A 12,984-nucleotide genomic window follows, 5' to 3' on the forward strand; every position below is an offset into this window, starting at 1 on the left:
CATTCATTAAGACCAAGGCTTACCCACAGCATATATAGTAAAGCCTTAAGCACTATAAAAAAAGAATGATGCTTCATTGTTCATTGTTCAAATGAGACTGGTTGATAGAAATGTTTTAGAGCATCTCAAATATAGATCATGATGTTCACAGCTGAAGGTGAATTAATTCTGAGCAGTTCAAAATTCAGTAGTGTTCGAAAGTAGCCGAAAGACAGTCAACCATTAGAGATTTCCTCTGGGCTCTGTCTTCTAGGCATTTTCTTCTTGTCTTAGAGGAAAAGCTCTCAGCATAAATATCTGCAAAGACATGAAGAATGCTGGCACCATCCCAACATGTTCATCATTGTCTTAATTTGGCAGAGTAGTCTAGGATAGCCTGAGGTCTCATGTTTTGTAGGAGGAACACATCCAGGACTTCCTCATGACCCTAGTCCCCTTTTCATCCCACTGCCTTCATTCCTCCTCCTCCATAAACACCCCTCGCCTCCCAATACCTCAGTGCCTATATAGTTCCCACACTTCCTTCAGGTGTCTCTGGTACCTTTCTTGTATCCCCCGCCCCCATATATATAGTGTATCCAGTTGCTGACCGTATCTCTAGGGTTAGATTGTGTGGAATAAGAAGAGAAGGACTTGTTGCATTGGTGCTTTTCTTGTAGCCCATTTCCCATTGTCTCTTCCAAATACAGTGAAACAGCACTGCTTAATAATCTCAGAGTTAGGCAATCTTCTTCCCATGCTTATTTTCTGGAGTGTCAGGAAGCTTATTTCAGATCTCTTCTAACGGCATCTAATATTGCTGCACATTGTAGCAGCTGTATAGAAGTACTGGGAGGACACGCAGGAAGTAAAAAAAAAACAAACAAACCAAAAAACATTCATTTCCACCAGTCTGCATCTATGTGGCATAAACAATGTTCAATTCTGCGGCCTTTGTAGCGATGAAATAATATAACTTTAAAATGCTGCAGACATTATTTTTGTATAGTTGAATTTAATGTATTTGTATCTCCAGGTGTCCAAATGTCTCAGGGAACCATGGAAAGTTAATTAGTCTCTCTGAAGGATGGCCTAACAACTTTTGAAATAGTTGTATATGTATAAAGTGATTCCATGAGCAGTGGAATTAGTGAGGACTGGTTTCCTCCAGATTTCTGTCCCTTTCCCTTTCCAGCTCTCCTCATGTCCCTGGGACCCTACTCCCAGGGAAGCGTTAGGTTCTTCCCATGCTCCTAGACCTTCTCACCAGCTCCAGCACCTTCGGTTCCTCCTAGAGCAGCCTCAGCTTCTTCCCCTCTTCCCACTGCACCCTGCTGTAACTCCTTCATTTTTTTCTCATGTCCCTTTCTGATTTTCCTATGGCTAATTTGAAAACTGCTGCACAAATAGGCAGTACTTCTGTACATGACTGATTGGACAGTGTTTTTTTCAATTCTTTTAATTTTGGGGCAATGTGTAAGAACTTCATAGACCTATGCTCCATTTTAAACCAGGCAAACAGGCTATATGAAGTGGAGGTTTTCAAAAGCACAAGGGAATTTAGAAGCATTGTCTGTTTGTGGGGAACTATACATAAAAAGCCCAGACTTTAGCCAGATTGAAATGTTGGCTAGGGGAATTATTTTACTTTATATTTAGACATTTTTATTCCAGTGAAAGCAAGTTGCATGGATGCCGTTGGGGCAATAAAGGTCTTGCTGATATAATTTCTTTTATTCAGGATGAATAGAAACAATACTGACCCAGGTAATCTTTTAAATTTTGCCATATAAATTTTCTACAGTAGGAGACCCTACCAGTATCTCTACACTAGCAAACCTTTTCTGGTGTATGACTGTGCTCCTAAATGTTTTCAGTATTTCTAGAACATTCCCTGCCTCAGTTTTTAGTATCATCTTGGGCCTCTCTGAAAGCATCAAAGATCAATTGCTGTGGCACCTAAGTTTCATTTTCAAGATCAAGTATTTCACTGAGATAAGCCTTGTATCATATCTAATAATGAGTTTTCAGAGGCAGCAGCTCTCAGATGAGTGTGTGGGATTTACAGAGAACAAATTGCTGGGGAGCTGCTGGGACTGGAGCAAGGGAGGTGGCCAGGAAAATATTTGAGCCACATTTCTTGCACTTGCCAATTCCCTGTCCTCAATATCAGTGTCATATGGTGATTCTAGGAGAGATTCCCTGCTCATTAGCATCTGTCTCATAGGGTTAAGCTCATACAGTACAACTATGGTTATAAGAAAAAGTAATCTTTTTTTAACATATTTCATGTAAAATTTAAGATTTCATTTAGATTACATATCAGCATGCCCTCGGCACAAAAAAGGTACCTTAGGATTTTCAAAGAATTTTTGCAGTGTGTACTGGTTTTGGCTGGGATAGAGTTAAATTTCTTCATAGTAGCTTGTGTGGGGCTAGAGTCAAGGCCTCTTCTGCTCCTCACACTGCCCTTCCAGCGAGTAGGCTGGGGGGTGCACAAGAAGTTGGAAGGGGACACAGTTGGGACAGCTGACCCCAACTGACCAAAGGGATATTCCACACCATATGACATCATGCTCAGCAATAAAACTAGGGGGGGAGGTTGGCAGGGGGGCCACTGCTTGGGGACTGGCTGGTCATCAGTCGATTGGTGGTGAGCAATTGTTTTCATTTGCATCACTTGTCTTTCTTGGGTTTTATTTCTCTCTCTCTTTGTTGTTATTTTTTCCTCTTTCCCCTACAAATTATTTATTATTATTATTATTATTATTATTATTATTATTATTATTATTATTATTATTATTATTATTATTTCTTTGTAATTATTAAACTGTTATAATCTCAACCCATGAGTTTTCTCACTTTTACCCTTCCGATTCTCTCCCCCATCCCACCGGGGGGTGGGGGGAGTGAGCGAGCAGCTGTGTGGTGTTTAGTTGCTGTTTAGGTTAAACCACGACAGTGTCATTAATTTACAGTTAAACTGATGGCAAAAGCGAGCATTCATTGCTTTCCTTAAAGTCCCAGATGCGGCAGCTGTGTGGAACCTCCTTGCTTGTGGGGGAGGATTTGAAAAGACAAAGGCCCCCAGACCAGAAAGCAGGCATAAATATTCCTTTTTGTTGTTTTATGTCATGATTTTTTAAGCTGTTCTTCTTGTGACTAGGAGGGCCCAGATAGGCTTTTACTCTTGAACCCTTTGGTGGGCAATAGTGCTTTGTGTTTATTCACTCTGTCTTGCTGACATATTTGAATGCTGCCCAGTGGGTGTCCGTGACAGTGCCATTCATCGAGAACCCCCCAGTCAGGCTGACCAGTTAAGCTTCCTTGATACAAGAGAAATTGTTGAGAGCAGATGATCCCTGTTCCTTCGTTTTGCACAGTACCTCTTTCCTGGGGACTAAATGAATGGCTAGCAAGTCTAATGGGAAACCATAAAAGCTATTAGGTTGCAAGCCAATATCTTATAATGGGAGCAGCAATAGATTATTTATCATCTGATGGTTTCAGACTATGTTTGTGGTAGTGCCTTGGCATTGATCTTAGCATGCAGTTGCAAAACACATTAGCAAAGGCTCCATTGTTTAAACACCCATTAAAGAGCAATGAAGCATTTCACCAGTTAATGCAACGCTTGGTGTCGTGGTTTAACCCCAGCCGGCAACTAAGCACCACACAGCCGCTCGCTCACTCCCCCACTGGTGGGATGGGGGAGAGAATCAGAAGGGTAAAAGGGAGAAAACCTGTGTGTTGAGATAAAGACAGTTTAATAGGTAAAGCAAAAGCCATGCACGCAAACAAAGCAAGACAAGGAATTCGTTCACTACTTCTCATCGGCAGGCAGGTGTTCAGCCATCCCCAGGAAAGCAGGGCTCCATCACGCGTAACGGTTACTTGGGAAAACAAACACCATCACTCCGAATATCCCCCCTTCCTTCTTCTTCCCCCCATCTTATATACTGAGCATGACGCCATATGGTATGGAAGAACCCTTTGGCCAGTCTGGGTCAGCACCTCCCCCGGCTGTGCCCCCTCCCAGCTTCTTGTGCACCCGGCAGAGCAGGGTAAGCTGAAAAGTCCTTGACCAGTGTGAGCGCCACTTAGCACCTATTTAGCAACTACTTAGCACTACTTAGCAAGAACCAAAGCATTAGTGTATCGATCATCGACGTTGTTCTCATCCTAAACCCAAAACACAGCCCCATACCGGCTACCAAGACGAAAATTAACTCTATCCCAGCTGAAACCAGGACACTTGGTCAAAGCATGTCTTTGGAAAAAGTGTTGAACAGCCCAGGACCAATTCCTTCCTAGAGGAAGGGGTCTGTGCAGCAAAGGGAGGGCAGGTTCGTATTAGCCAGAGAACGAGAGCTCAGAGCGTAACACCACCCTTTGACAGCACTTGTGTCACGTCTCTTTGAGCTGCATTTGTCAACATGTGTGACCTTTTCTCTGATGGAGAAAAATACATCTCAATTCTGAACAAAGAATCAGCTGAACTTGTCAGAAATTTTTATCAGGAAATTATTACCTCCTGTGTATTCCACTAACAACAGCATGACACTTAATTGAATAGTTTTTCTGGAAATCATTCTTCTAAAAGCCCTTTTTGTTCACAAACATCTTCAGACTATTCTGTTTAAAGCTGTTCAAAATTTTCAGTCTCTCTGGATACTTTTAAGTTATTTTCAGCGAATCCAACCCTAGCTCCCAAGTCCAGGGATTTACATACCAGACTGATTTGTCTCTGTTTGTTGAGGTGGAATGGAAGGAAGGATTTTGTCTCTTATAAAATTAAGCACAGGACCACAAATTATTTTTGTAAAGATTTGTAACATTCATTATTGTATTTTTATTGCAATATCTTAAACAATTCTTAGTTATACTGAAAGGGTTAAAGCCAAGATAGACAAAGCCACTGCCTCAAAATGCCTCCTGAAAGAATTAAAGCCTAGGGGCAAGGAGGACATTTTAAATATCTTAGTCACTTAACTAAACAAAAGAAAGGCCTTTGTGATTTGGAGAGTAGTTAGAACGGTTGTAAGATAAGGGGGCTCCGGGATAATCCCATCTGAGACAACTGGGCCTAGGGAGAACAAATGCATGGAAGATGGGAGGTCACAAAAGAACGACAACAACAGCCTTGAAGGACACCGTTTACGTGATCCTAGGACTGAGTTTGCGCAGAAGCAAAGGTCAATCAGCGAACACAGTGAAGAAGACTACGAGCCTTCATCTGAAGACCACCACGGGAGACGACTGCGCATGCGGATCGGACATTTGCATATGTTAATGAGTTCCAGGAAATCTCATGTTTATGTAAATGATTTCTCGGAAATCCTGAGAATATGTAGGATTTTATAGTATATAATCTCTGAAAGTCTACCAAATCGGTGGAGCACTTATGGTGGAGAATCCCCAGTGCTGCCCAGCGCTGCAATAAAGGATACCTGCTTAATAGTGACTTCGTTGCTATTGAGTTTCATTTCAGGGACTCTCTGAATACTCCGTTTCTCCCTTGGGGAGATTCGGACTGTGAGGAGAAGCATCCCTGAATTTTTGTATCAGTTTTGGCGACCCAGATGGGACCCTCTCTGCTCGGCTGCAGGACCCGTTGAGAACGGGACTCCCTAGGGTACCCCCGGAAAATTTCCGGAGGGACTCCTTGCCTCAATCGGATCACTGCGGGAGCAGACAAGGACTGTCTTCGGAAAAAGATATTCTTTCTTAAATTTGGTTTGGGACTAGTCATTTGTTGGAAACCCCTGTAAGCCGTGAGTGGTTCACGCTTGGTGGAGTATACCGGGCTGCTAGCGCCTTAAAGGTATACATTTGGGGGCACTTCGGTGCTCATTTGGAACGCTTGCATTTGGGTATATTGGATCTTGGCTTTGGAACTCGGTTATTTGATTTTGGGATTGTGTTTGGCATGGTATAAGGACAAGTAGTTGCTCCGTGTTTGCTTTTAGGATTTTTGTTCATTGTATTGGTATGTGAGCTTTTTGTCGTCAAAAGTGTCTATACTGTCCTGCGCGTGTGTGAATGAGACGCACTTGGTATTTGAGTGTTTTGTCGTCAAAAGTGTGTATGCTGTCCTGCGCGCGTGTGAATGAGGCGTACTCTTAGTACGAAGCGAGTGCGGAGTCCTGATCCGCGGTTTCGTTGTCCCGCGAGGGAAACGGCCGGAGACAGACGAAGCGAAAGAAAAAGATTGTAAGGATGTAAGCCAGTAATTCTGTAACCCTCTAAGTGGTAAAGTGTGGACCGTGGAACTAACAGTTAAGATACTGCGGGAATACAGGAGAGAACTGGGACCAATAAAATGGGAGGGTCACAGCAAAGTAAAGAGATACCAAAGAAATCTCCATTAGGTTGCATTTTATATCACTGGAAGGACATACGGGGTCCTCCTGGAGGAAATGGGAATAAGAAAACTCTAATTAAGTATTGTAATCAGTGATGGCCATTGTATAAATTAGATGATGAAGAAAAGTGGCCTTTGAATGGGACTCTGAAGTATAATGCCTTGCTGCAACTCCTGTTATTTTCAAGGAGGGAGGGAAAATGGGACGAAGCTACGTATGCGGATATGTTTTTCACCCTCCGAAATCACCCTGAGTCCCAGAAAGATTGTGGTTTTAATTTTGCTCCCCAAGATCCCATGGTGTTGGCTTTGGAAAAGGAAAATCAGAAAGAGTTAGGGAAGTTGAAGCGGTGTTGTTCAGCATGTAGTATGGGACAGAGGTGTTTGAAGGTGAAAGAGAGACCCAGAAAGGCAGAAGAAAAGTGCCTTTCCAGATGGATGATGTGGATAAGTGGAAGGATGCAGTTAAGGGGTACAGGGAGGACCCAAGTGGGGTTGCGAAAAGGTTTGAGTGGATTACTAAGAATTTGGACCCGGATTGGAAAGATGTGGATCTTATGCTAGGTGCTATGACTGAAACTGAGAAGCAGCTTGTATTAAAGGCAGCCCGAGCTCACGTAGAAACATAGACTGAGGGACGAGTGTTACAGGGCACAGCCGAAGATCATGTGCTCTCCAGGGACCCGGGTTGGGACCCTAATGATCCAGCTCAGTACCGTTTGTTGCAACGATACCGAACCTGGATCAAATATGGAATAGAACATGCGATCCCAAAGGCAGTTAACTGGTCTGCTCTGTATGTATGCTATCAAGCAGGGGCAGACTGAAATGCCCACGGAGTTTTTAGATCGCTTACGGGCTGCTGTGAGATGATTTACTACTATGGAACCGGAGTCAGAAGCTGCCACGCAGCAGTTGGTATCTCTGTTTCTGGGACAATCCACTAATGATACCAGAAAGAAACTTCAGAAACGTAGGGAACCAGATATAAGGAATTTAGAAAAATTGCTGGAGGAAGCGTGGAGAGTATATCGGAATGGGGAGGGGGAGGACAGAAGGAAACTGGGAAAGGAGAGAGTGGCTGCGTTAGCCACGTTCTCTGTATTGAATCAAACCTTGTTACCTATAAGTAAACAAAATGTTAATGTTGTGGGAGCAACCGGGCAGGTTGAAAAGGCTTTTTTCTTGAAACCATTAAAATTTAGAATTGGGAAGAGTGTGGGGATTCACAAATTTCTCTACCTGCCTGAGGCTCCTAGACTATTACTGGGAAGGGACCTATTAGAACAACTAAATGCCGAAATAAAATTTAGAAATGGGGAAATTGAGTTTAAAATACCAGACAAAAATCACATTGGAATTTTAAGCTTGGTTCTTACTGAACCCCAAATTGGAGAAGAAGAAATTATACAAGAAATAAAAGACCAGGTATACCCAGGAGCGTGGGCCTCAGGAATACCTGGAAAGGCTAAAAATGCTGAATTGGTTGTTGTTAAACTCAGAGAAGGGGCACGACCTGTTAAGATAAAGCAATACCCCTTGAAATTGGAAGATAGGCGAGGGGTAAAAAGTATTATAGAAGAGCTTATAAAATTTGGACTATTAATTGAATGCTCTTCAGAATATAACACTCCCATTCTGCCTGTCAAAAAGCCTGATGGCAAAACTTATCGATTGGTGCAAGATTTGCGGGCAATAAATCAAATAGTTGAAGATTATCCGCTAGTGGCAAACCCATATACTCTGCTGACTGGTTTAAAGGAAACCTATGAATGGTTCACTGTATTAGATTTAAAGGATGCATTCTTTTGCCTTACCTTGGCTCCAGAAAACTGCAATTTATTTGCCTTTGAATGGGAAAACCCTGACACAGGACGAAAAACCCAACTGACCTGGACAGTGTTACCCCAAGGATTTAAAAACAGCCCTACCATTTTTGGAAATCAATTAGCTAAGGAATTGGAGACCTGGGAGAGGCCCCCAGGAAACGGGATTCTTTTGCAATATGTGGATGATATCTTAATAGCCACAGGAAAGGATGAAGAGTGCAAGGAATGGACTGTGAGCTTGTTAATTTTTCTGGGATTAAGTGGTTATCGAGTCTCATTACAGAAAGCCCAAATCTTGAAGAAGGAAGTAATATACCTGGGATTCATGATTTCCAAGGGACAAAGAGAGCTCGGGAATGACCGAAAGGAAGCTATCTGCAGAACTCCAGAACCGACCACGGTAAAAGAGCTTCGAACCTTTTGGGAAATGACAGGTTGGTGCCGATTATGGATCTATAATTGTGGACTTTTGGTTAAACCTCTATATGAACTGTTGAAAATAGCCAGACACAATTAATATGGACTGATGAAGCTAAGAGGGCATTCAAGGAACTGAAATTGGAGCTAATGAAGGCTCCAGCTTTGGGCCTACCAGATGTAACGAAACCTTTCTGGCTGTTCTCGTATGAAAGGCAAGGAGTGGCTCTGGGAATTCTGGCCCAGAAGCTGGGTCCTTATAAACGAGCTGTAGCATACTTCTCTAAACAATTGGATGAAGTAAGCAAAGGATGGCCGGGATGCCTTCGGGCAGTGGCTGCCGTTGTTTTGATTATCCAAGAAGCTGGAAAATTTACTCTGGGACAAAAGATGATTGTGCACACTTCCCACACTGTAACCTCCGTTTTAGATGATTTAGAAATCATAAGCGATAAACAGGAAATGGAGACTGTCGTGCATGATTGTATAGAAACTATTGAAACTGTATATGCAAGCAGACCAGACTTGAAGGAGGAGCCACTGGAGGAAGCCGACCGAACCTGGTATACTGATGGGAGCAGTTTTGTAAAGAATGGAGTTTGAATGGCAGGATATGCTGTAACCACCACAGACCAACGGGTGGAAGCAAAGTCACTCCCTAAGGGCACATCTGCACAACGAGCTGAAATAATTGCCCTAGTGAGAGCGTTGGAGCTGGCCGAAGGGCTTCGAGTAAATATTTGGACGGATTCAAAATATGCCTTTGGTGTAGTCCATGCCCATGGAGCAATTTGGAAGGAACGAGGACTCTTAACTGCTCAAGGGAAAGGTATAAAACATGCTGATATAATTTTGCGACTTTTAGATGCTGTACAACTTCCGTCAGCAGTGGCGATTATGCACTGCAAAGGGCATCAGAAAGGTAACACTGACAGGGAAGTGGGAAATAAATTGGCTGATTACGAGGCAAGACGAGCTGCGGAACAAGGTGAGGTATTAAGTATAATTCCTGAAAAATCGTTGCCACTACCTGAGACAAACATATGATTTAGATCTTTGTGAAACCACCTCTGATGGTATCTTATGTGGACAACAATCTCAATTATATGAACCATGCTTATTAGAACATTCCGTTAACAATTGCAAATGGATGATCCTGTCTCCTGATGCGTTTGAAATGTTTGTAGAAGTTAATGCCAGACGTGTGTGTTTAGTGACTAACAACTCATCGGTAGTGGAAGAATATCACCTAATCACTCCCTGTGGAGCTCAAGAGGAAAAAGAAATTGTACAATCTCTGGAAGCAAAGTCAGGCTTCGCAAGAAGAGTACAGAGCCGTAGTTCATATATGCAGGGAGAAGACACAAAAGGCCAAAGCGGAGGCTTTCAATGCTTTTTTTGCCTCAGTCTTTAATAATACTGATAGACCTTGGGCTGCCTGGTCCCCTGAGTCAGAGGACCACAAGTGTGGGAACAGTGACTTTCCATTTGTGGACACTGAAATTGTAAGGGATCAGCTGAATCTTCACAAGTCCATGGGGCCTGATGGGATTCATCCCAGAGTACTGAAGGAGCTAGTAGATGTTATGGCAGGAGCCCTCTCGATCATCTACCAAGGTCTTGGGAGTCTGGGGAGGTCCCTGCTGACTGGAAGCTAGCCAATGTTATCCCAATCTATAAAAAGGACATGAGGGAAGACCCAAGGAACTACAGACCTGTTAGTCTAACCCCAGTTCCTGGAAAAATTATGGACATCATACTGGGTGCTATTGAAAGGCATTTAAAGAGCAATGCAATCATCAGGCACAGTCAACATGGGTTCACAAAGGGAAAGTCCTGTTTAACTAATTTGATATCCTTCTATGATATGGTCATCCACCTAGTGGGTGAAGGGAAGGCAGTGGATGTAGTTTTTCTGGATTGTAGTAAGGCTTTTGATACTGTCCCTCACAGCATCCTTCTGGACAAGTTGTCCAACTGTGGGCTGAGTGGGTATGCAGTGTGCTGGGTGAAGAACTGGCTGAAGGGCAGGGCTCAAAGGGTTCTAGTGAATGGGGCTACACCTGGCTGGCAACCGGTCACCAGTGCGGTGTTCCTCAGGGTTCAATTCTAGTGCCAGTTCTGTTCAATATATTTATCAACGATCTGGATGCAGGAGTTGAAGGCACCATTAGCAAGTTTGCTGATGATACCAAACTGGGAGGTTCTGTTGACTCTCTTGAGGGACAAGAGGCCTTGCAGAGGGATCTAGATAGATTGGAGCACTGGGAAATCATCAATGGGATGAAATTTAATAAGTCCAAGTGCCGGATTCTGCACCTGGGATGGAGTAACACCAGGCACAAGTCTAAATGGGGAGAGGAGTGGCTGGAGAGCAGCCCTGCAGAAAGGGACCTGGGGGTGCTGGTCGACAGCAGGCTCAAGATGAGTCAGCAGTGTGCCCTGGCAGCCAAGAGGGCAAACCGCATCCTGGGGTGCATCAAACACAGTATAAACAGCTGGTCAGAAGAGGTGATTATCTTACTGTATTCAGCATTGGTGCGGCTTCACCTTGAATACTGTGTGCAGTTCTGGGCCCCACAATTTAAGAAGGACGTGAAGGTCCTTGAATGCATCCAGAGGAAGGCAACAAAGCTGGTGAGAGGGCTGGAAGGAATGTCCTATGAGGAGCAGCTAAGGAGTTTGGGTTTGTCTAGTTTGGAGAAAAGGAGGCTGAGGGGCAACCTCATTGCTCTCTGCAGTCTCCTGAGGAGGGGAAGTGGAGAGGGAGGTGCTGATCTCTTCTCCCTGGTATCCAGTGATAGGACGCGTGGGAATGGTTCAAAGCTGCACCAGGGGATGTTTAGACTGGACGTTAGGAAGCATTTCTTTACTGTGAGAAGTTGGTCAAACAGTGGAACAGGCTTCCTAGAGAGGTGGTCGATGCCCCATGCCTGTTGGTGTTTAAGAGGCATTTGGACAATGCCCTTAATAACATGCTTTAACTTTTGGTCAGCCCTAAAGTGATCAGGCAGTTGGACTAGATGATCATTGTAGGTCCCTTCCAACTAAAATAGTGTATTGGGTTTGCGTGGCAAGGTTTTGGTAGCAGGGAGGCTACAGGTGTGGCTTCTGTGAGAAGATGCTAGAAGCTTCCCTCATGTCCAATAGAGCCAACGCCAGCCGGCTCCAAGACAGACCTGCCACTGGCCAAAGCTGAGCCAATCAGCGACGGTGGTAGCGCCTCTGTGACAACATATTTAAGAAGGGGAAAAAAAAACCTGTGCAACTGCAGCTGGAGAGAGGAGTGAGAATATGTGAAAGGAACAACTCTGCAGACACCAAGGTCAGTGAAGGAGGGGGAGGAGGTGCTCCAGGCGCTGGAGCAGAGATTCCCCTGCAGTCTCTGGTGAGGACCATGGTGAAACAGGCTGTCCCCCTGCAGCCCATGGAGGTTGATGGTGGAGCAGATATCCACCTGCAGCCCATGGAGGACCCCACACCAGTGCAGGTGGATGCCTGAAGGAAGCTGTGACCCTGTGGGAAGCCCACGCTGGAGCAGGTTCCTGGCAGGACCTGTGACCCTGCAGGGGACCCACGCTGGAGCAGTCTGTTCCTGAAGGACTGCACCCCATGGAAAGGACCCACCCTGGAGCAGTTCGTGAAGAACTGTAGCCCATGGGAAGGACCAACATTGGAGAAGTTTGTGGAGGACTGTCTCCCGTGGGAGAGACCCCATGCTGGAGCAGGGGAAGAGTGTGAGGAGTCCTTCCCCTGAGGAGGAAGGAGCAGCAGAAACAACGTGTGATGAACTGACCGCAACCCCCATCCCCCTGTGCCGCTCAGGGGGAGGAGGTAGAGAAATCGGGAGTGAAGTTAAGCCCGGGAAGAAGGGAGGGGTGGAAGGAAGGTGTTTTAAGATTTAGTTTTTATTTCTCATTATCCTACTCTGATTTGATTGGTAATAAATTAAACTAATTTCCCCAAATTGAATCTGTTTTGCCCATGATGGTAATTGGTGAGTGATCTCTCCCTGTCCTTATCTTGACCCATGAGCCTTTCGTTATATTTTCTCTCCCCTGTCCAGCTGAGGAGGGGGAGTGACAGAGTGGCTTTGGTGGGCACCTGGTGTCCAGCCAAGGTCAACCCACCACAAATAGTCTATTCTATTCTATTCAGTCAGTCAGAGACTGATGTAGGCTGAGAGTAAGAGCATGACTACAGCTAAGTGGTTTGGGATTTCTTTGGGAATGGGCACCCATGCTCCAAAGCTGCCTACTTCATTTTTAATAACCAAGTATCCCATTTCCAGCTGACTTCCGTTAACCTTTAGTTTTATAGTTAGTCATTGTTACAACTGTTGTTTGAGTTAAAATGGAATAGAAAATAATCTTCTTTCCTGAAAAACAGCCTGTA

This window comes from Nipponia nippon, unplaced genomic scaffold (assembly GCF_047370975.1).
Source record: "Nipponia nippon isolate SJK-2023a ecotype South Korea unplaced genomic scaffold, ASM4737097v1 scaffold_26, whole genome shotgun sequence".
Classification (NCBI taxonomy): Eukaryota; Metazoa; Chordata; class Aves; order Pelecaniformes; family Threskiornithidae; genus Nipponia; species Nipponia nippon.